Source organism: Agelaius tricolor, unplaced genomic scaffold (assembly GCF_023055355.1).
Source record: "Agelaius tricolor isolate 1412-34295 unplaced genomic scaffold, bAgeTri1.0.p SCAF_1, whole genome shotgun sequence".
NCBI lineage: Eukaryota > Metazoa > Chordata > Aves > Passeriformes > Icteridae > Agelaius > Agelaius tricolor.
In genome coordinates, this window is record NW_027269261.1 from 34,783,701 (window position 1) to 34,805,975 (window position 22,275).

Sequence of the window (22,275 nt, forward strand, 5' to 3'; positions counted from 1 at the left end):
TTTTCATTATGTTGCTTCCACATTCTCTCCTCACCTGCCATTTTGGCAGAATGTTTGACAGAACGGTGCATGGCTTGTGCTGTATTATTTGACAAATATATTGTGTTATAAACACATACCCTACTTTATATTATTTGCATAAAGAGTAAAGCTAATAATTGAGGTATTATAATAAAGTATTCATGTCTCTAAGTACCACAGTTTTCCACAACATTTTAGTATAACTGAAACTATTCAGAATCCTTGGTGTATCTATGAAAATGCTTATTACTTAGTATTAGAGCCAAAATTTGGAACTAATCACAGTGCTTTGACAAACAGAGTTTTGGCTGACTGACACAATGTTCCTTAACAATAAAAAGTTTTGTGAGAAAAGATACATAGGGTCATTTGGAAATTCAGGAACTTCTAAGATCCTGAAATTAGATACAAATAAAATTATGCTTCATATAATCACATGTTATAAGGAAAGAGTTCTTGAAATGAGTGTGGTGCTGTGCTAGGATGTTGTTCAATTTGAACTGGGAATGTTTTAGTTTCTGATATTTTATGTGTCAATAATCCTTGATGTACAGTGAAATTAATGGCTGACTGTTCTTTCTTGCTTTGTTCTTTTTCCCACAATGTCATTTTGCATTATCTGGCTGATTTGCATGGATTATTACTTCTCAGAGGTAAGGACCTGCATGGTGTCATCCTTTTTTGTTGGAGGGAGAATTGGGCAGAGGGTGAGCTGTGCAACTCTGTTGGCTTTTGAAGGATACTACGGACAGCTGGATTGAAGCCCAAACCTTGCCTTGAACCTCAATCTAGTTTGTCACTTCAAGTTCCTAGTGGGAGAAACACTTGCCAAGGTGGCACTGGAGGCTCTTTGGATTCCTTATTTTTAAGGTAGAAATGTGCTGATTCCAGATACTCCAGGTACTCTATTTGTCTGGTGTAAATAGACCAGCAAAGTTGAATTCTTTAATCCCAATACCTATTGTGGTTTCTTTTCTTCTAGACTGTGCAAAGAGGACAAATGATTGTGTCAACTCAATGCAGGCATGCCAAACACAGTCAGTGTCTCTGTGAAGCCTTCGAGAATACCCAACAATTGCTCAGCCTGAACAAAGAAACTCAATCACAGACAACCCAGTCTTGTCTATGTAGGAGTTCTTCTATTTCTCAGGACAAACTTGCTTGGATTTTGGGAGGTAAATGCCATTATTTTCAGTGCTCTGAAGATTTAAAGAGCAGCAGGCTGTGCACACATCCAAAAAAGACTGATTTGTTTTGAAAAATCAGAGAGCTTTTTCATGGTCCAAGCTGCTTCTTGTTATGTCCCTGGTTATAATGTCACATTGATTACTGGGTCTGAACTAGACCAGAAGCCTTTACCAGGAAGACAGCAGCTAACCCATTTTCTTCTACTTTTTTTTTTAGGCTTAAATTAGAGCAGTTTGAATATTTACTTATTTCATACTTCACACAATCACATACGGACATAGAATAATTACCTTTCAAAACACAGAAGAGCATATTTCCCCTTTTTTAAACTTTAGTTTTTATCTTACAAAACCTATATACTTGAATTCCAGTGATGTTTCACAGTGGCAAGAACTGACAGATGATACAAAGGGGTTTTTATGTTGGGTAAAATTTTTTACTTGTTTTCTATAGTTTAATTTTTCCTGCATTTAATTGTATTAATGTCTGTCTGTCCATCTCTATTGGAGTCTGCTGGTAGAAAACCAGTTCTTCTAATGAGGAGGTAAAACTATCAGTTTGATTAATCAGAAGTACTCATTTTAATCACACTATAGTTGTTGAAAGTTGTGGGAGAAAAATATTCTGAAGAGCCCAACCTTTTATTTCATGTTGCCTTTGTGTGTTGGAAGGGGAAAAGGAGAAAGGTGCTGCCTGGGGCAGTGGTATGGGACAAGAGGGTGCAGTCCTGCTCTGGGCTGGGGAGTGCCAGGATGCAGAGGGTGGGCTTGTGATGGGGGACACCTGGGAACTGGTACAGAGAGGACCCTTTGAGGGGGAAAACAAAAATAGAAAAATGTGACAAACCTATTCCTGTGTGAATTTGCATTGAATGACTATGATGCAGATTTTTTTCTTCATTTTTTTAAAACTTTTTAGTGCATCATGAACCTTTCCATTAATATCTTTCCAATGGATTACCTGATATCTATTTTTTTTTCCTCAAAATAATTTTCTAATACCTAATTTCTTTCCATAAGGGCAAACTCCTTGTGATGCCATAAAAAAAGGACACAATCAGAAAGTACCAAATATCTCATGAGAGCTACATGAAGAGCAGACATTTGATACTGTTAGAAGAGAGAAGTGTAAGACATAGGTCCTTCAACTGAGTCAGATGTGGTGTGTAGGTATCCTTGTAGATGGGTATCCATGGGCATCTGAAAGAGAGAGAGATGAACATAGAGAAATATGTGAATATACTTCTAGGTATAGGACATATTCCCTAGTAATAACAATGCTGTTTTCTAGAAAAGGTTTTGCCTGTCTTCCATATTACCTCTGCATAAAAGGATTTGATGAGTCTTATTTTACTATGGATACGCTTGTGGGTAAAAAAGCAATGTCTTCAAATGCAAGGACTACATTTTGCAATTATAAAGCCTGCTTTTGGTAATAATAAGCCTAGAATAGTAATTTCATGTGCCTAGATCTTTGGTATGAATTGTATGCCCAATATTGCAAACAATTTCTGAACTTATTTTTAAGGTTTATCACTGCATTTTCTTTGTCATGTGACTCATCCTTTTTATGTATTTCTTCATCACTTTACTTATAAAAACTAATTTCTAATCTTTGGTTTTGAATAGAGATACAGGCACTGCATTCTGAAAATAAGGAATATGTATCTTTCTCCATCTTGATGTAATACAAATGATAAATAATATTTTAAAAGCCAAGTTTCAAAGTACAGATTTCTATCTAGATCTCTCTAATCTCCTTTTTGTCAACTCTATCACCTCATAAAATAAGGAGCAGGAAGTAGAGAGTGATGCAACAGGCAAAGCAAATTTGTATTGGTGTGTTGAATGTTCCATTAAGTGCCTTGTACTGCCTTGTCAAATCGAATCAAAACTCTTTGATGTTGTGCATTCTGGATGAGTGATTTGATTTTAGGCAAATTTGGCACTCATATTTGTGCTTTAAACTAGATGTGGCATATAATGTTCATGTTTTGATCACTGCTTCAGTAAACACAAAGGGTTTTTTTAGTATTTTATGCGTAAGACAGAGTTGCAAGATTGTACTTGACTTGCAAAACAACAAAATAAATCATACAAGAAAGTCAGCATTCGATAAATTATGCACTTCACATCAAGCTGTGTCGACATCTTAAATGAAGTATAGCTTGAAGATAAGGTGTTAAAAGGGAAAACTATAGATGTACAGTGAGTTTCTTTAAAACTATCACTTATCCCCATTCCATCACTGTCATTTCCTCTTTTGGGCTTTAGTTTTCTTTCTACATTTTTTGGCCTAAAGTGTCTGAATTATGACAGAAACTCCCATATTATGAATAATTCTTGGTAAATGCAAAAGGAGATGAAATCTCTACAAACTCAATGAATATTTAAGGTCACATATATAATATTAGCTCTGACAGATTGTTAAACCTGCAGGCTCTTTTTGAACTGAAGGAAGTTTCATTGAAAACCTGGGATTTTCTTTAGGTATATATTGCATGTCATACATTCATATTACAAAATTCTTGTTTCTGACAAGCACATGTTCACTTTTCCTCCCTGTAGCTCCAGTCTGATACACAGCACTCCTGTTCTTTTTACCCTCTCACCCTACAAGATGATACTATAAGCCATACACTTTCTACTTTCACTACGGGGCTATCACTTCAAAAGGGCTGTTTTGAGTTGGGAAGAAAGTTTACAGCTGAAATATGTGAGAATAAGTTCCAATAAAGAGGAAATCTCAGAAAATTCAGGGTTTGCATTTGCTTTGGATCAGCATTTAAAATTTCACTTATCCAGCTCATGTGTACTGTACACAAAGGCGAGCCATTTGCTCCATTAGCAAATGTCAATTCTCCCAATTGTTGGCATTTCCTGCTTTCTTTCAGGGTGGAATCAGGAAATGTGAATATTATGAAAATATTTATAATAACTACAAAAGGCTGACAATTATCTTCAAAGCAACTGAAGTCAGGAAATTCAGCCTTAAGCTTCCAAAATTGACCTAAGATCTGACTCTTATTTCCATCCTCTATCAACCTCCTTAAAATACAGGGTCTGAATCATATATCAAGGCATCACAGAGGTTTGAGACATTTTACTCAATGCCAGGATGAATGCTGAACACAGGTTTTTTTCACAACGAATTGCATGCTTTCTCTGTAAAGGCATAAAATGGGAAGAGGGATGTAGAGGTGGTTAATACTTGTTGTGTGACATAGTTTCAGTAGATTATGTTGTGAGTTTTGGCCATTTGCTGGCCAAAACTTTACAGATGTAAGCTGTATTAATAACTCTTTCCCTTTTTAACTTTGCTTCCTTAATATTGAAGAAAACTGCAGGATTGTGGGCTCATGATGATGCCTTAGAGTAGGAGCTGTGTGAGGAAGCCTGGATTGTACATGGGGACTGAAAACTGATAATTTACACTTGAGAAACTTAGCTATAACTGTTAAAATTAAAAAGAACACCAGACATAAAAACTTTGGTTTATCAAATATCCTAAAAGCCCATTCAATTCTATATTGTTTTTGTGAATATATTATGTGAATAATATGCAAAAACTTGCCAATATTGGATTTTTACCTGCTAATTCTTGCTAAAAGGGTAGAGATGTCATATGGTAAAGTACAAGGAAACTTAAATCAGATTTTTAAATAGCTAAGAATAAATTGTGTGGCTTATTTGACAAATTTTGCTTGCTTCACTGGCTTTCATTGCAACCTGCATTGTCTTAGGAGCACCTTGAAGTTCTGCAGGCCATGGTTCACTGCCCCAAAAGGCCTGAGAAGCTTTCTATTGAATTAAACAAAGAGTGTATCTGAGCCAAGAAATACAGCATATCTTTGATTGAATTGATGAACCTTGCAGTGACTTGATGAAGCTGTCAAAGATGGAGATATTTTTTGAGAAATTACTCAAAATTTACAACTGAATCTTCATAAGATTAACTAATGTGACAGCGAACGGAAAGGTGCTTAAGGGATATTTTAAATAAGTCATCATCACATAATCATTCTTGTATGTATTTTACTAACTCCAAGCTCTATCCTTAAAAACTTCCTGCAAGTGAGATCTGCTTTTAGTGGTTTTTACTGACTTAGATGCAGCTTTGAAATAACTTAAATTAACCATTGATTCTTTTTACCCATACAGTATCTTCCTATCTAAGGGCATGAAACTTTCTATTCTGTAAGATTTATCTTTGTACTGTGTCTGAGGAGAACTTAAAGATTCATTATTATTAGAAATACAAGACATATTATCTAATGTTAAATGAAAGACAAGTTTTTCTGCATAACTGTTTGAAGTTCATTTATGGTTATGATGGGAGATTTTAAGGAGCAGTTTCTGAAATATGGAACATGAAGGAAGGATGTCTGCAATCCTTCCTGAGACTACTGAATATCACAAAATATGAAGAAAAAGCATATTTTAGTACTTCATGAATTCAGACATATAGGAGAAAGAATTCCCTTTAATCCTTTGATGTTCTAGAGGTCAGAACATGATTCTTAATTTCTGTGGAAACCTTTAAAATTTTAGTGATTTATGTTAGTCAAAACTCTGAAATATTTTGGTCAGGAAATATTTCTTAGTGGTTCTAGTAGTCTGAACTGTATTGCTCAGGTTCTCTTGTTCCTAGTCAGGCTACATCTTCCCTCATGTATCATAATTCCTCAGTGAAATGAAAATGTCCTTCATTTTCAAATAAAGTTAAGTTGTATGAACTTCAGTTTCCTTCTTCTCAGATAAAGTTTGTTGTATTCTAAACTCTTCTTTAGTACTACTCTTGGTTCACCGAACATGCTGGCAACTGCATAAGATAACTTTTGTTTTGTGATTGAAAAGTAATATACAAATGTGGTTAGGGTACATTTTCCATTTTCTGCTGCTGGGCTCAAGTGCCTTCTTTGGAAGACAGGCAATTTACTTCTAGCCTCCTATTTATTTTTGTCCTTTGGTCCAATTCCAGCCCTTATTATTCTGCTTAGCATTAATTTGCCTTTCCAATATCCAATGTATATATATCTCATTTATTGAATTTTTTCTTTTATGCTTACCCTTATTTTTATAGTTCAACAGAGAACAGCCTTTCAATTTACATATCCAATAAATTTTTATAATGTGAAGTTGTATCTAAAACTCTCTGTAATTGCTTGAAAACAGAACATCCAAGAGACAACTGGTTGATGAGACAAAATTCATTGCCTTGGCACAGAAGAAGAACAGATTACCAGGCACATGATTTTACTAGTTTTTAGCTTGTTAGTCTAGTCCCTGTGAATTGTTCTCAAGGTAACTGAAGAAATACAATTCAGCTTTTCCTTCTGCTCAAATCATCTTCCTATTAGAACTTTATTTCCACATTTGAAGCTGAATGGGACCATGAATCAACCAAGTCCTTTCTCCCCAGGTTCTTAAGGAGATTTCTTCATTATATCTTTCTTTTATTGTTGGTGTATAAAATACAAATTGTAAGTAGAAAATTGTGAGGTAATTCCCTTAGAGAGCCCTGGGCACCTGCTGCCTGAAAGCCTCTCATCCTATCCCAGGAAAGATTGCTAGATTACAAATCTTTCCTTCAGGCTGGACATGGATCTAAACTGCCCAGCAGGAGACATCTCTATGATCCTTGAAAAATCTGCCCATATAGTGTGGCATTTTTCATGTGCCATGTGCCCTGCCACCACCATGAGAGGACCTATTGCTCTGTCTGACTTGGCATACTCAAGCAGACTGAGACTCGAGCACTGCACATTTCTAAGACTCATTTCTTAGTATAATGCCATCTTGCCAATTCACATACAGGCCCCAAAACAGCAAAGGAAATGCAGTGTCATATTTTCATTGGCATGTTAGGAGACAGCTACTTCACCAGATTCCAAAGAATTCCTTCAGCCAGCTCAACAGTGTGAAGCAGACCAAAGAATGCTCTGGAATTTTTGTAGTGAATCCTCTTACTGCAATTACTCTTACTTGCCATCTCTCACTGCAATTTCAAGAGGTTAATTGGGATACAGTCAAATATTGGTACCTCCCATCATATTCCTGAGTAGTGCAGAGAGAGATGATAACCATGGTGTCTTACAGACACTGTCCTTTCATTTTCTTAGCTTTTGTTGGGGAAATGGAGATAGACTTTGCTAGAGCATGCATTTTAGTGTAGATAAGAAAAAATGTTCAAACTTTCCCACATTTCTCTATGATCTCCTTTTCCCTGTTGTCAGTGGAGTTGGCAGTGTGGCTTTCTGTCCCTTCTCTCCCCACTGTAGAGATTGCTTTCACCTACAAGCTGAGCAGAGGGTACAGTGAGTTCTGTCCTGTCCTCCCTGTCCCCCAGCCCTTGCACCCCTGTACCTCATGGACTGAAAACAACATAGTTGCTGTAAAAATCTTGCTGCACTTCAGACCTTGCTGTGTCTGACTTCTACCTCACACTGACAAAATGCTGAGTTTTCACAATTATTCTCTTCTGAGCAATTGCTGTATAAGTTATCTGTTCAAGTGAGGAGTGGCAGACACTGTGTAAGGTAGGACTGCTATGATGATAATGAGCAAGGGTGCAAAGTCAATGGACTCAGACAGGCAGAGCTCAGAGACTCAACTCATTAGTGTTCTTCTAACCTCCAAATCATTTTAACTCCATCAAATCATCCTTTCAACTCCATCCCTAGGGGCTGTGATTTGTGTGAGACGTTAAAGATAAGGCCTTAGGACTTCTGGTACCCTTGACAGCAAGAGGAGGTAGATCTTTTCACTCCTTTCTCTTGGTTCTGCTCATTCTGTTTCTGGGAATCTCTTTGTGGAAGTTCTGCACCCCAGATTTTGAGCTTTGGAATGTCAAATACAAATTCTCCTCTGTTGTTTGAGAACTGTTGAATAAGGAACTGCTGATGTACATGAGAAGGGAGAGCAAAATAAAAGTATCCCTCCCAAGGACATTGCTCACTCAATGAAGAATTGTAAAAAATAAGAATATGATATAATTTTTTATTCAAGTTTTCAATAAGGAGAACTATTGACTGAAAAAACAAGAAATCTCAAATGACTAACAATGACCTTCATGGTCCAATCTTTCTCCAAGTATAATTATACTGAAATTAACTGATTTATTAGACACAAATTTGATGGTATGGCACAGAGAAATGGACACAATAATCTGTCAGCACTTTCTCTAGGGCTAACAAAAATAGTAAATACTTTGCAACAGCAATTGCATTAGCTCATTATTTACTTCAGTACTTTCTGAAGAATTTTTACAGCTGGAGAGTAGAAGGAGGTGGCAGAGCCCTCTGAATGCTGAAGAGAAATTATTGCAGTCTAAATGAAAAAATAACTGATCTTTTTCATTTAGACTTGTATGCAGTCAGCTTTTCTGATAGTTGGCCTGAATTGCCAATTGCTGTGCTTCTCTGTTCTTGTTCTTTGGAAGTGTAGATAAGGTGTCTTAAAAAAAGTCTGCTCGTTTTCATTGCTTGATCATTTTGATTTTAGCAAAAATAAGTATTTGTTAAGAGTAACACTGTGAGTAAGCTCTTCTAGGCCAAAGGGAAGTGTTTGAATTTTGTCAGAAGTACTGAAATCTGGACAGTTTCGGAAATCTGCCCTCTTTTTGGTCCTCTTCTCCTTTATTTTTAAAAGGTACGAATCTCTGTATGGGCTCTACTGGCAATACACACCTGACTAGCTGCAGAAGATGGGAATCCATGGAAGTACTTCTTGCAGTAGGTACAGACGTTTAGCTTTGTGCATTGCAGAGATAGCTGAACTAATTCCTCTCGGAGGACATGTGTGCCAGAACCTTCTAGAATCTTCTGATCCTCTGATGTTCTGCTCCAGCTGAGTTATCCAAACTCAGGAACTGCACTAATGTACCTACTTTTGGTTGTTGAGCTGGCTTGAAGAAATGCAAACTTATACTTGCATATAATATTCTGCATGGACATGTGCAAGGTTCACTTCATAAGGGTTTGACCACACAAAAAACCCCAAACATTATACTAATATCAATCCTGTTTAATCATCTATTGTATTGGATTTGATAAGGCCTGAAATGATTCCTGTATGAATATTTATAATAGGACTATCACTCTGAAATAGTAAAAAATATGTCTTTATTGCATGACAAATATAACCTATTGTCATATAGATAAAAAAACCAAACAAACAAACCAGCAGGTATTTCCTTACATGAGGAATTCCATAATGCATGTACTATAGTGCTACATTATTGATTTATGCTGGAATCAAAGCATCCAGTATCACATAATAGATTAGAAACTCTGTCATACAGAGAGCTGAGTTAATGCATTGAGCAGTACTATAACCATTAGTGTTTAAGATCTTGTGATTATTTTAAAAGGGCTGTTACATTTGTCACTGGTCAAATTTGACAGCTACATCAAATTAAGTGTATCAGCAAATAGAAGGAAGTTAAACTGCAAGGAGACTTAAAGAGGTTAGAATAGTACAGTGCAGGAACATGACATACATTTTGTTTAAAATACCAAGGAAAAAAAATATCATCAAAAATTTGAAGGTGGATTTCCTGAAAGAACCAGGGAACATCTGAAAATGATAAAAATAACCAAAACACATGACAGATATTCTGGATTCCATGTAGAACCTCTGAGGAAATAGGGTAACTTTCGTAGCTCTGATGAGTCATTGTGTGGAATAATGCATGATCTTTTGATTTCACGGCATTGGAAATATTAAAGAAAGTGTGAAAAGATAAAAATACAAACAAAAATTATCTAGGAGACATTAAGTCAGGATTCTCATGTAAGAGATTTCAAAAAACTTAAGTAATGTGAGTTTTTACTTCCCAATGCTTTAGGACAGAGGTAGGGGTCAAATGCACATTTAATTCAGTAAAACACTACAGTGGACCTAATTTTGAACATGGAGCTCAAGCAGACTTCTTTTTTTTAGACATTGATTTATTTTCCAAAATACTCGGTAATTACAGAATTTAAGCATACAGGATAATTTTCACATTTGAAAGACTTTCCTAAATTGCAACCTATTAAGAGAGAAAAAAAATATGAGAATGAAATCTTTGTGCAGCAGGAGGTATATGGAATAACTGATTTTTGGGAAATGTTATTTACCCTGTTTGCTTTATTTTGCTTTGGTGTAAATAATGATTCAAAATGGAAGACCTTTATAGTACACCTTAAAATATATTTCAGTTCTTGGACTTGCTGGGATCTAAATCCCCGTGTGTGAAAAGAACAAATGGGAAAACTGTTCTTCCACTGATCCTTCCACCTGCATTTGTTTCACTGAAAATTCTGGAGAAATAGAAAATTTAGCTTTTCATTCTGTTAAAAGAAGTCTGCCTTTCACTGTCTTTTTCACCTTCATTTTCTTTCACCTTCTGGTTGTTTTTTGGTTGGTTTGTTGGTTGGTGTTTTCAATGCAGTGGACATACCCAGGATGACTGAGGGGGTGGGAAAATTAGGCTTCAGCAGTGCAGTCATAAGGAGTTGCCAGCTGTAACCTGCCATTCTCATACTGGGCAGCAAAAATGCCTCAGCTTCTGCCCCTGTCTATGCACAGTCCTGAGTACTACAAAGCAGAAAGGAAAATGCATCTTGTAGAGTCGAAATAATATAGTACTTTCCATCTATAAGAGAATTAGCAGCAGAGAATATTTGCCATGGAGAGAAATACAAACAAATATTTTCTTAGTTTGGGAACTTATGAAAATATTCATGTGTGCAGGTGAAGTTAAGAAGAAATAATTAGTAACCTCACCTAAACACAGAGGCTGAGATTGGCAGGTCTTGAATGCCCAGCACAGCTCAGATGGACCAGCTTTAATTCACCTCTTATACCTGTCTTTTCTCCCTGGCCATGTGAAATGCTGTCTGGTAAATTTCTGAAGACTTCTCTAGCAGTGCTGACTGTGAGCTTTCCAAAGGGATCTTCTCACACAGCCTAATATTCCCTTGTTTGTTGCCTCAGCACTCTTACCCTGTCTATATTCATCTGTATTTCACTGATGCTTTTCAAAGGACTCCTTTCTAGGGCTTTGAATCTGATGATAGCTTTTTTATCATTGAGGAAAATTCAACACTGATTTCTGAAAATGCTCAAGGCTGTGACTCCAAGAGATTGCATAGCCTGTCTTTAAATTCAGAAGTCATGGGAGAGGTTTCCCTAGGTATGATACAAAACCACCTTTTCCAATATATGATCATGAATGTGAGGTGTGCTGATCTGATCCTTGAGAAACCTACCATTTACTAAGATCCTGGAAGCCTTATGGGACAAGCTATAAATGCCATTTCAAACTGTGCTTGATGTTTCAGGTGGTTTTCTCCATTTCACCTATAAATGGGAAAAAATATTCAAGAGGTGAAAAGTGGAAAATAACCTCAAGCATCAGTTTAAGCAGTTTAAGAGGTGCAAGAGAAATTTTAATTAAATCTTGATGATTATGTGAAGATTGTTTTGGTGAGCTGGAAGCAAACTGAATTTTACTTCATGTTAAATTTTAATTTGTTTTGTCTGCTCTTCTTTCACTAATTTTCAGTGGCTTCACCTGTTATCACAGCATTTGGAGATTAGGAGTAGAGGGACTAAAATTTAGTTTTTTCTTGGGTGACTAGATACTTAAGCACAAATTTGTAGATGTTGCAAAACTTCAGATCCAGCCCAGCAGAAAGACTTTTGTGACTAACTTTGACCAGAATTCACCAGAGTTAGAGAGATGTCTGACTAACTTGGGTGGTAAGCATCATGAACATAATTCATGGTGAGTTGTAATGAAGGTCAAGCTCACAAGTGATTTAATCCAATATTCATGCCATCTTCTGCAAGTTTGCCTTCATTGGAGCCTCTGCAATATGAAGGCATGTCACTATGTGCAGGAATGAAAAAAAACGTGGGACCTTCTACTTCTTGGGGCTCTCTCTGAAGTCAAGAAGAAGCCATAGCAACTAACTTGAACAGTTAATATTCTGAATAGAGCACTTTGGTGCTTTGGAAATATTTTACTATGCACCAAAATAAATAAAAAAAAAATAAAGACAATCTTACTGGGAAATGATCAGATTTAACAAACCAGTTTGAATGCATTTATCCTGGCAGGCTGGTGAACCTTATTTGCCTGCTTTATTTTTAAGGGCTTCCTCATCCCTATTGTCTTTTTGCCAGGAGTTCAAACAGTGAGTAGGAACACCTTGTTCTGGAAGCTGCTTTCCAAAGTCCTTGCTGGAGAGCACACAACAAAACTATTTTGCCATACATGAAAACAAATATCTCTGAATAGCAATTACAAACAATTACTTAGCTTTTTGAAATGTTATAGTTGTGTATCTGTTTGTTTTTTCTCTCCTTTCAGATACTCAGTTATAATTTGTTAAACTCAATCAAATAATTTTAGAAAACATAATAAACATTTAATATGCATCAAAGCCATCTGGAATTGCTCTGCACTGCACACAGAAACAGTGGGATTCATCTGTGCATATTCAGCATTGGAGGTTTTCCACTCTCTAACTTTTACATTAGCAACACAAATTACCTGGGTTGAGAATGTGCTTAAGCAAAAGAGACTAATCAGTGTAAGGCTTTTAGAGGTAGAGCATTTGAAAATCCTGTGAAGCTTCCCTATCCTCTCTGACATTTAACTTCCAGTGAACACCTAACCCCATTTTCAGATCTATCTCAGCTGTTTGGGAGACCTAATGCAAGTGCCCAGGTCAGAGATGATGACAAAGTCATGAGCTGGTCACATGCCCAGCTTAGACCAGAGCTGATTATGGGTCAGACAATCCAAAATACAGCAAGATTTTTTTTGTGTGTTTTATATGCAACACATACACAATTACTAGGATTGAGTTAAAGCAGGTGATCAGCACAGAAAAATGAAAACCCTGAGAGGGGAACATGACTCAGGGTCTTAAAAGATGCAAGTACTGCCAGGACTGCTTGGGTCAAGCACTGTTGGTCTTGATTGATAATTTTTGCTGCTGGAAAAAATCATGCATGTTATCATACAAATACCAAAAGAGTGGGTAATACCACAAGTTTGCTCAGAACAGCTTTGGTCTTCTGTGTCAATGCTGACACAGAAGAGGAGGAGGACAGAGTTTTTCTATTTCAACAAACCTTTCTTTTCTCTTCATTTCTCAACAGGGTCTTTCCCTGGAAAGAAGGATGGAGAGTACTAAAGTACTTGTTTTATATACTATAGGACAGATGGGTTTCTATGCTTGAAAATTATTGTATTGATAATATAATTAGCCTCCCTCAAAATTCTGGAACTCAGTGCCTGAGGTGTCTCACCTTCACATGTGAAGAAATAATTCCTACAGCAAAGAACTTGTAGCAGAAGAGGAAATAAATTTAAAATACTCTATTTGGACAAAAAGAATCCCTCTTATTACACAATATAGAATATAATTAAAAAGAAGTTTGCATATATTCACATAAAATTTGTTGAAGTAAACCCCATTATGTTCATGGAAGTCTTCACCTTAGCTATCTCTAGGTGAGGTCTGAGGCATTTCAGAGATGTGGAAAAGGGAGGAAGTCCCATCCAGTGCTGGGCATAGGTGCAGCAAGCAGTGTCTAGCTGCTCCTGTCTGTCTGTCTGTCTGCTGCAGCAGGGGCTTTACCATGTCCTCTCACCCTAGGTTTTCTTTCATGCTTATTGTGACCTGTTACTGCTTGAGTGATGTAGAGTGCAAGACATCTGTTGAAACAACCTGAGGCTTAAAAAGGTCCACAGTTCTCCTGTAAGAGCATGACTTCACAGCTGTTGAAACAAGTTTCCCACATTTTTTTGCTTCATAGTTTCTACAAATTAAAATACCTCCACCAATATTTGCTCATTACATGACTAATTGCTGGTTTCCTTGGGTTAGCCCATCTGTTAATAGGCTGGATAATTCACCTCCTGTGTCCAAACACTGCTCTGATGGTTCAAACACTATGGTATATTTTGTGCTACAGAAACATATTGCAGCAAGAAAATTTGCCTGCATTCAACTATGGTTCAGTCAACAGATCCTCGCAGGTACTAATAATTTGTTGGCATGTTGTAATATTACAATGTAAGAAAAAAGTCCTTCAATCTTTTAAGTGGTGATTGTCACAATAGATTGAACATGCAGGATTCCAAGATACGAGCAGAGTTACTCTGTGACAGATCGTCTCAGTGCATGTAGCAAAAAATTACATATCTAACAAGAATTTATGAGCACAGCCCTTTCATGAGGCTTAACTGCATTTCACTGGCACTGAAAGCTGGGATGAAGGAAGAAAGTATTAGCAGTCAGAGCTTTTTCTGCAATTTGTCATGCATGTCAACACAGGGAAAGACATGCCTGAGCTGGCGGTGACAGCGCAATTGAACAGATAGCGTGAGACATGCCCTTCACTCTGCTGACATGCACTCAGCATACGTCAGAGCACACTCAGTAAAGCAATTTCTGTCCTTGAACATTCCCAGGGAAGGGACGTGCTTCTCACCCTGCACCTGTGCTTCTCTCCAGGCTCTGGCTCCTGATTAACACAACGAGAGCAGCAGTCGCGGCTCCTGTCTTTGCCCGTGCTGGATCTATAGTGTGAGATGAAAAACATTCTCAATTCATATGAGTAATGAGCATTACAAATTAGACTCAGATCAATTATTAAATGAAGATTATTATGAAATATTAAGAGGAATCTATTATGCATAATGTATTTGTCACAGATTAAAAACCAGCATTCGACTAATATCCTTCTCTGTCTGATAATGTATTTGGATATTTAACATATTTAAAGGGAGTGCAAAAAAGTGGGAGGGAGGTGCATCTATTAAAACAAGAAATGCATTTGCTAATGGCTTCTGCAAAAGGGAGTTTTCTTCTGTCTTGGGTATAATTTATCTCTGGTCTCTGGTGAGGACATGCAGACCCATCATCTCAAGCCTTTGTACCGTTGTTAGCATTACTTACTGTGAAGACCCTACTCTATTGTACACACTCTAGAAGAAAAATTTTGATTTAATGTGTAGCCCTGTCAATTGTGTGCAAATTCTGTTGACTAAAGAGTGCTTTTGTACTAAAAAAATGAAGTTGCTCTTCAGCTGGGAGTTCATCATGACAGAAGGTACAAGTCACTTGTTCCCTGAGCTTCTTCTAAAGCCCTGCTGTGCTGAGTTATTTTGCATTGCGTCAGATGATTCAGTGGTGCAGCTTTGTGTCCCTGCTTGATGTGGTGAGGACATGATGCTTCTACAAAACCTCATTAAATTTATCTCAGGACTAGAGATGGTTGAAAAAAAGAGGAATCATTGATAGAGCAGTTCTTCCATCAGAAAATACTGGCTCCACAGAAATGAGACAACCCGTGGAGATTTGTTGGTTCCTGTAGGAATCAGGCAAAGAGCAGGATGCCTGCTTCTTCCTGAACCTTCCTGACACCCCAGGTGTTGATGACACTTCTTTCTTACCTGACACCTCCCTTTCCTCATGGGTTGGAGGTCTCCTGACCTCAAAGCTGGAGTGCAGCTTTCCCAGCATGCCAGCATCAAGGAGAACACACTGGCTTCTCCATCCTGATGGCTGAGCCCAGGAGGAGTCACTGGGGAGGGAGAAAGGGACAGGTGAAAGACCTCATGGTTCCAGGGCACTGTGGTTGTCCAGCAGAAAGGGGTGGGAGGCTGCTGGGTTGCTTGTGTGCTGTGACACAAGCAAGGAAGGAGGAGAAAAGAAGCTGAAATATGGGATGCAGGGAGAGGCTGCTGGTCCTCTGCACCATGCAATGGAGTGTCCAGAGTGTGGGGCAAGAAGCAGGAAGCCCATGAGATGGAGAGAGGGAAAGATCATATTTAGCTACAAGAAAAAAAGCAAAATATTCCAGAAACCTGTCCTTTAGGGTTGTTTCCATATTTCCATAATAACATCTGTTTGAAAACTGGTCCATTTCAGGATTTTGCCTTTTTGCCAATACTTAGAAAAGAAGCTTAAAAGGCACGAATCATTTTGTTTTTCAGCATGATGGACTTTTCCTGTTTAACTCTGCTGATCTATTGTTAACAGTTTATGTTTGGATTAGGTTTTTATTTTGGCGACCTCTCATTACAACAGCCTCTGTCATCCAAAAGCCATCACATCTCTTGTGTGTTAATACATGAAGATATTTTGGTTCTACAGGACATAGGGCTGAACCCTGCAGTTATCCTGGATAATTATCCCGGAGAAAGGAAAATTTTGAAGCCCTTGTGGTCTATTTTTGTCTGTTCTAGAAGGAATATCTCACTCAGGCTTCAGTTCCAAGCTATTAATGGCTGAAAGCAATAATAAAGAGACTCAAAGAGCATTGTTATATAATATTAATATTATATGAAACATATGAACTGAAAATTATTTAATATTATAAATATTATATAATATTTATATATTAAACAATATTCTGTTAATATATTTATAAACTGAAAGGCGACAGATTTTTAAGCAATAGTAAATTATTAAAATATTTTTTAAATATTTCCTGGAGCATGAAAGATATTCTTTGAAGCCTTTTACATCTCTTGAGTAAATATGTGCAGTTATAATCAGAAAGTTTTGTTAAACATGTATTATATAACCAAAAACCTGGAGAAACTCCAATGACATTTCTCTCTTTTGTGTAAATATGTAATTAGGCAAGGTTTTTTCCAGTACTTTTGCTGATTATATTTTCCTCAGTCATGCAAGAATGGGATTTTTCTGCACTCAGACATACTGCAATCCGAGCTCTACAAGCCCTGACGTGGTGTACTACCTTTCCACTCCCATTTCCTAATTCTCTGTAAGTCTCTTTCTTTTAAATGGGGCAAACCCCTTGTGAGATCTGATAAAATATCAATCTAAGAGATGATTAAGTACTCATAGCAGCACTCAGAATAGGGATGAAAGCTAATATTTTTCCATCACTTGTGGCCAGTGAGAGTGGAATAGGTCACAAGACCAGAGGATTCAGGTCATGAGCATGATTCTGGTACTCAGCTATGTGGTACCTCTTTGCACAGTCCCTCTTCTGAGAGAGTGCCAGACACAATATGTGCTGTGTCCATGGAAAACACAGAAGTTGTAGCTCCTGCCCCTTGCAGCACTTATTTGTGAACAAAAGTTCTGTCCTGGACTCTACCAGCCCTGATGGGTAGTGAGGAATGCTGAGCTGGACAGGCTGGATGAGTAAAACTTGCCCTGACCACCTACCTCTGGTCTACTTAGGAATTTTTAGGTGAAGGTCAATTTATACCTTCCAAGGGAACTTGGTTCAGTTGAGAATCTTGCAATGTTAGGTTGGACTTGAAGATCCTAGAGGTCTTTTGGAACCTTAATGATTCTACAATTCTTTTTCTTGCATTGACTTGAAAAATATAGACATTTTTGTGCAAGCTTTGTGACACTCCTGATAGCATGTCTAAGGGTAGGAAAAACTGACAAAGATGATTGACAGGAGCATATCAGCACAGGACAGGTATCAATTTGGTTTAATTCTGGCACAAATCTCTTGTGATTATTCCAAGAGCTTTCTAATAGTGGATTTTCATGTTTAGAATTAATTCTGAAGACAAGTGAGTAATTTTGAGGATTCATGGGGCTTGGACAGCATTTTTATTATTTCTGGCTTTGATTGTACTTCCCTGAGAATATGCATCACTTTGAAAGACCCTTAACATTCATAAGGCAAAAAGAGCTTTTTAAAAACATAATTAACATTTTAGTGAACTTCTGAAATAATTCAGGCATGTATAAGCCACTAATGACTCAGTGGAAGGGAATTTCTCACCACTCACCAGTGAAACAGAGCTGTGTGGTGGTCCCACACTGAATTTCAAATTCTTGTCATTAGATTGGTTGTCATTCTTATTTCAGTTACCCCATAAATAAACTGTTATGCTACTTTTCATGATGAATATAATAGTAATATCATTCCGCTTACTGAAGATCAAGAAGTTAGAAAACATTATATATATGCTTTGAAAAATCAGAGCTGATGCTTCAGAGAACTGCTGAAAATTAAGACTTATCTTAGCAATAAATTTGATCTTTAAAAACAAAATTATTCAATTTGCAGAGATTCGAGGTAATTCAAAGATACAGCAGCAATTTTTCTTTAAAAGAATACTATCTGCCTCTAATCTATTGCAATTTTTTGAGCATATAGAAATAATGGCAGTCTGTGGGAAAAAGGTCAATGTAAATTATGAATATTTTTTAAAAAGCCAATAATAAGGTTCATTTTAAAACTCTATGAAGTGATCCCATGGTGTGAAATGTACCCTCAATTCCTTTCAAACAGCTCAGCTGTGAAAAAATATGAGCACAGTCCATTTTTTTTTAATTGAGGGAAGTTAACATCAGGTGTTACAAGGTGCTCTATAGGATCAATTTTTTAATTATCAATTTTACTAATGGAGAAATGCTATAAATCTATTACATTAAGTATTACAAGTGTGAAGCAAAGCAGTAGTGGGGCTGAAAAGAAAAATTCTGAAACTTTCCTGGGACACAAAATTATTTCCACTAATCAGTGCAACTGATGACTGAAACTCATCAGGTCTTAAAAATGAGGAGCACAGAATTTTCCAGCTTTGATTCACTGTTGACGTCTGCCCATGGTCACATACAATGATAGTCTCATTTCTCTTATTTGTCCCAGAGCAGCTTTTAGTAATCCACAGTTTGGGGATTTCAAGAACAATCTATACTACTTCATTTTGAGAAATGGCTTTTCAGAAATCCGTGATTAGATAAGGTTGGATTTTTATTCTCCCACTTCACATTCTGGCTCAGCTTTTTGGGTGAACCTGTAGGTACACATGTATAACAGAAGAGAAGCAACGCCAGGGCAGAAACATCACAAACTGGGACTTCCCAGCTGCACCCAACTGCACAGTAGTGGCTGGATATCTAAGAATTTGCAGAGGAATCCTACTAAAAATGATAAAATCCAAACAAGTTAAAAGAGAAGGGAAAAGAGAAAGTTATTTGCACGTCTTTCTGTGGTGCATGTTTTTGAAGCCCAAGGAAGCAGGGTGTTCCAGGTGTTGTGGACTGAATCCCTGGGAGGACCCTTGTCCATCACATCTACTATCTTAATTTTTTTTCATAATCAATATAACCCTCCTGTCGGGGAAAGTGAGGAAGTTTTTGACTTAAAAAGCTGCCCTGCATTAGCAGTCATGAGAACTTAAGGCAGTTTTTAAATTGAACTGAACAGTTCGCCTTAAAATAACAGGATGGCATTTCCCCAGAGAGAGGAAAATCAAAGCCTGATCTGTCATAACTAATAAAATTTGAACTTTATCAGTCAAACAGTGAGCAAAGACCTCAGGGGAAGGGAATTAATGGGATTTATTAACATGTTGCTGTTGCCTGAACATGTGCAGCAAGTTTGCTATACAGCTGTTCAATTAAAACGTGCCACAGCAGTTTTGGAAAGTGATGCTTTTTGTTCTATTTTCTTACCTGTAAAACTTCAAAAGAAAAAGAAATCATAAATTGCACTGAAAATAAGCCTGCTCATTAAGAAAGGCTGAAATGATGTGCATAAAATGAGCACTCACCTCATCTTTATTCATATTTGGAGTGAAAACATATGTGTGATTTAAGGAAATACAGAAAACTGCAGCTGATTAAATGATTGCGTTTTTTTTTTCTCTCATAATTATTGTTTCACAGTATTCAAAGGTCATGCCATACCAGAGCTATTTTTGCTAATACAAAATGTGTGAATATGTTTGTACTTTTTTTCCAAAAGCAGCAACAACAAAAGCTAACTTATAATAAAAATTGTTGCATAAAGGTACTTCTGCATCTTAATTATTCTGTTGTCAAATGAAAATAGGATTTAGATGACAGGACAAGAGGAGATAACATCAAGTTGCATTGGGGTAGTTTTGGATTCGATATTAGGCAAAAGTTCTTTATGTAAAAGGTTGTAAAGCATTAGAGCCGGTTGCCCAGGGAAATGGTGGAGTCACCATCCTGGAAGTACTCAAAAAAACCTTGTGGGTGTGGTACTTGAGGACATGGTTTAATGGTGAACATGGTGGTGCTGCAGGGGTTGACGATCTTGAGGACCTTTTCCAACTTTAACGATTCTATGACTCTCTGAAATGCTTAAATATGCAGCAAAATACACCAGAAATGCCTGATTTACATGAATTCAGGTAAAAAATTACCTCCTAACCCTTTCTCCTTGCTATTAAAGGGGTTCTGCAAACACTGAGTATGAAGCCATGCAGGTACTGATCCTTATGCCTGCAAACTGCCTGGAGAATTTTAGTGTGACTGTTCATGCAGGTAAAGCTGAGGGCTTTTTTTGAAATGCTTTAAATAAAAGGCTAAAAATGATCATTTACTTAGTTCTCTTAGGAGAAAATGATGTTATTCACAGCTTCAAATTAGCTTAAAGTTGTAGCAACTTATAGAATATCAAATGAAATAGATTCTCACTGTGTTGTGTCATGTAGCATGGATCGGAAAAGAGGTATTTCTCTGTCAGGAAGAGCTTTTGGTTCCTGTCAGTCACAGGAGGGAGGTGTTGGTGCTTTGCTCTCCCTGCCATGTCTCTGAGGCCCCACTACAGCTTCTGGCAGCAACTGCTCCTGATTGAGGAGCCTGGGTGAGCTTCACCTTGCTGCCAGATGCACTGGCAACACATCTGGAAAGCAGATGCTGTAAGTTTTAAATAGGGTAGCAGATGGTGGTGTGCTCCTTTGCCCAAACAGAAGGCATTATAACATCAGGAATATGTGAAACAGGCAGGTACTTCACCTCTTCCAGCTCTGAAATAGCCCTGACTTCACCCACAAAATACATCTCTCCTTTTGACATTTGTGGTTTCCAAAAGGTCACTGCAATAATTGAAGTTGCTGCCATTCACTTTTTAGTATTAAATCTCATGTCCCTTGTGTCCCCCCCTGCCAGAGGGGGAAGCTGCCCAGGGTGCCCAACCCCACAGCCAGGTCTGGCTGTCCAGGCAGGGTCCAGGCCCAGCCCTGATGTTTCCTGCAGCCCCCCAGGCTGGCACAACCTGCTCAGTAGGCTCCTGGCACTGTAATGTTCCACCAGAACACTGAAATCAAGGGACTAGAAGGAAATTCAAGCCTAAGGAGATGAAATTCTCAGAAACTGGCACACAACAGTGGAACTCACAGGAGGTCAAAAAATATTCCTGTCTTCTGCCATTACCAACACTTAATACAAGCCACATTTTTTAAACTGAATTTTCCTTCAATGCTAAAATAAACACTGCACACATCACATCATCCCTCCACATTGCCACTCACCCACATGAACCTTATTAGGGACAAATCTGTTTCCCCAACCAAGAGTTAACTGAATAAAGCAAAATTAATTGAAATGCTATGTGAATAAAATGAGAAAAGAGGTTAACAGAAGTACTGATTCTTTTTCTGTTTTGAAGTGGTGGGATGCTGCCCATGTTTGCATGTAAACAGCTAGCTCCTTTGTACAGATACTGGCGTTTTATTGACCTCAAAGAAAATGCTGTTGGTTACAGCTATGGAAAATAAGTGAATTATAATAATATAAAAATACCCTGAAAAACAGAAAGCTGTCTCCAAAAGCCCAGGTTTTAAAATAATGATGTAAAATTACATCTGTAATTAAACGTAGACAATGTGGTCTCAGAAATAAAGTAAAAAAAATTGATACTCCTTATAAAGATAATTTGAAAGTTGGTGAGAGAATTGAAGTATCAACCCATTGCCTGTAACAAAGATAAATATAAGCACAGTGTTTTTTTAATTGGAACAACACATTCATGATGGAAACAGAGTAGATCGTTACTGGAACAAGAAAGAAATTATAGCTTAAATAAAACACAGATGGGAAGCTATGTAATAAGAGTCTTAGTAGTGCATGTCTTACCATGGTATCAACTAACTAATTAAGGTTGTTTTGAAGCCATGCCTGTATTATGTTCCAATATTTATTTCAACTTTATTTAATTATTTCAAATCTGTACTAATATGTACTAATCAATTTGTGCAAAACACATATTAGGAAATATATCAAAAAGAGGAAAGGCTTCCATA

General features: G+C 37.3%; 1 long non-coding RNA gene across 1 annotated transcript in view; it reads left to right on the forward strand.

The window, feature by feature from the left end:
* Nucleotides 1-680: 680 nt before the first annotated feature.
* Nucleotides 681-22,275, forward strand: part of LOC139589572 (uncharacterized) — a 30,511-nt gene continuing 8,916 nt past the window's right edge. Inside the window, exons 1-2 of the long non-coding RNA XR_011679063.1 lie at nucleotides 681-891; nucleotides 1,004-1,196. This is a non-coding gene — a long non-coding RNA (uncharacterized lncRNA). The remainder of the gene's footprint in view (nucleotides 892-1,003; nucleotides 1,197-22,275) is intronic.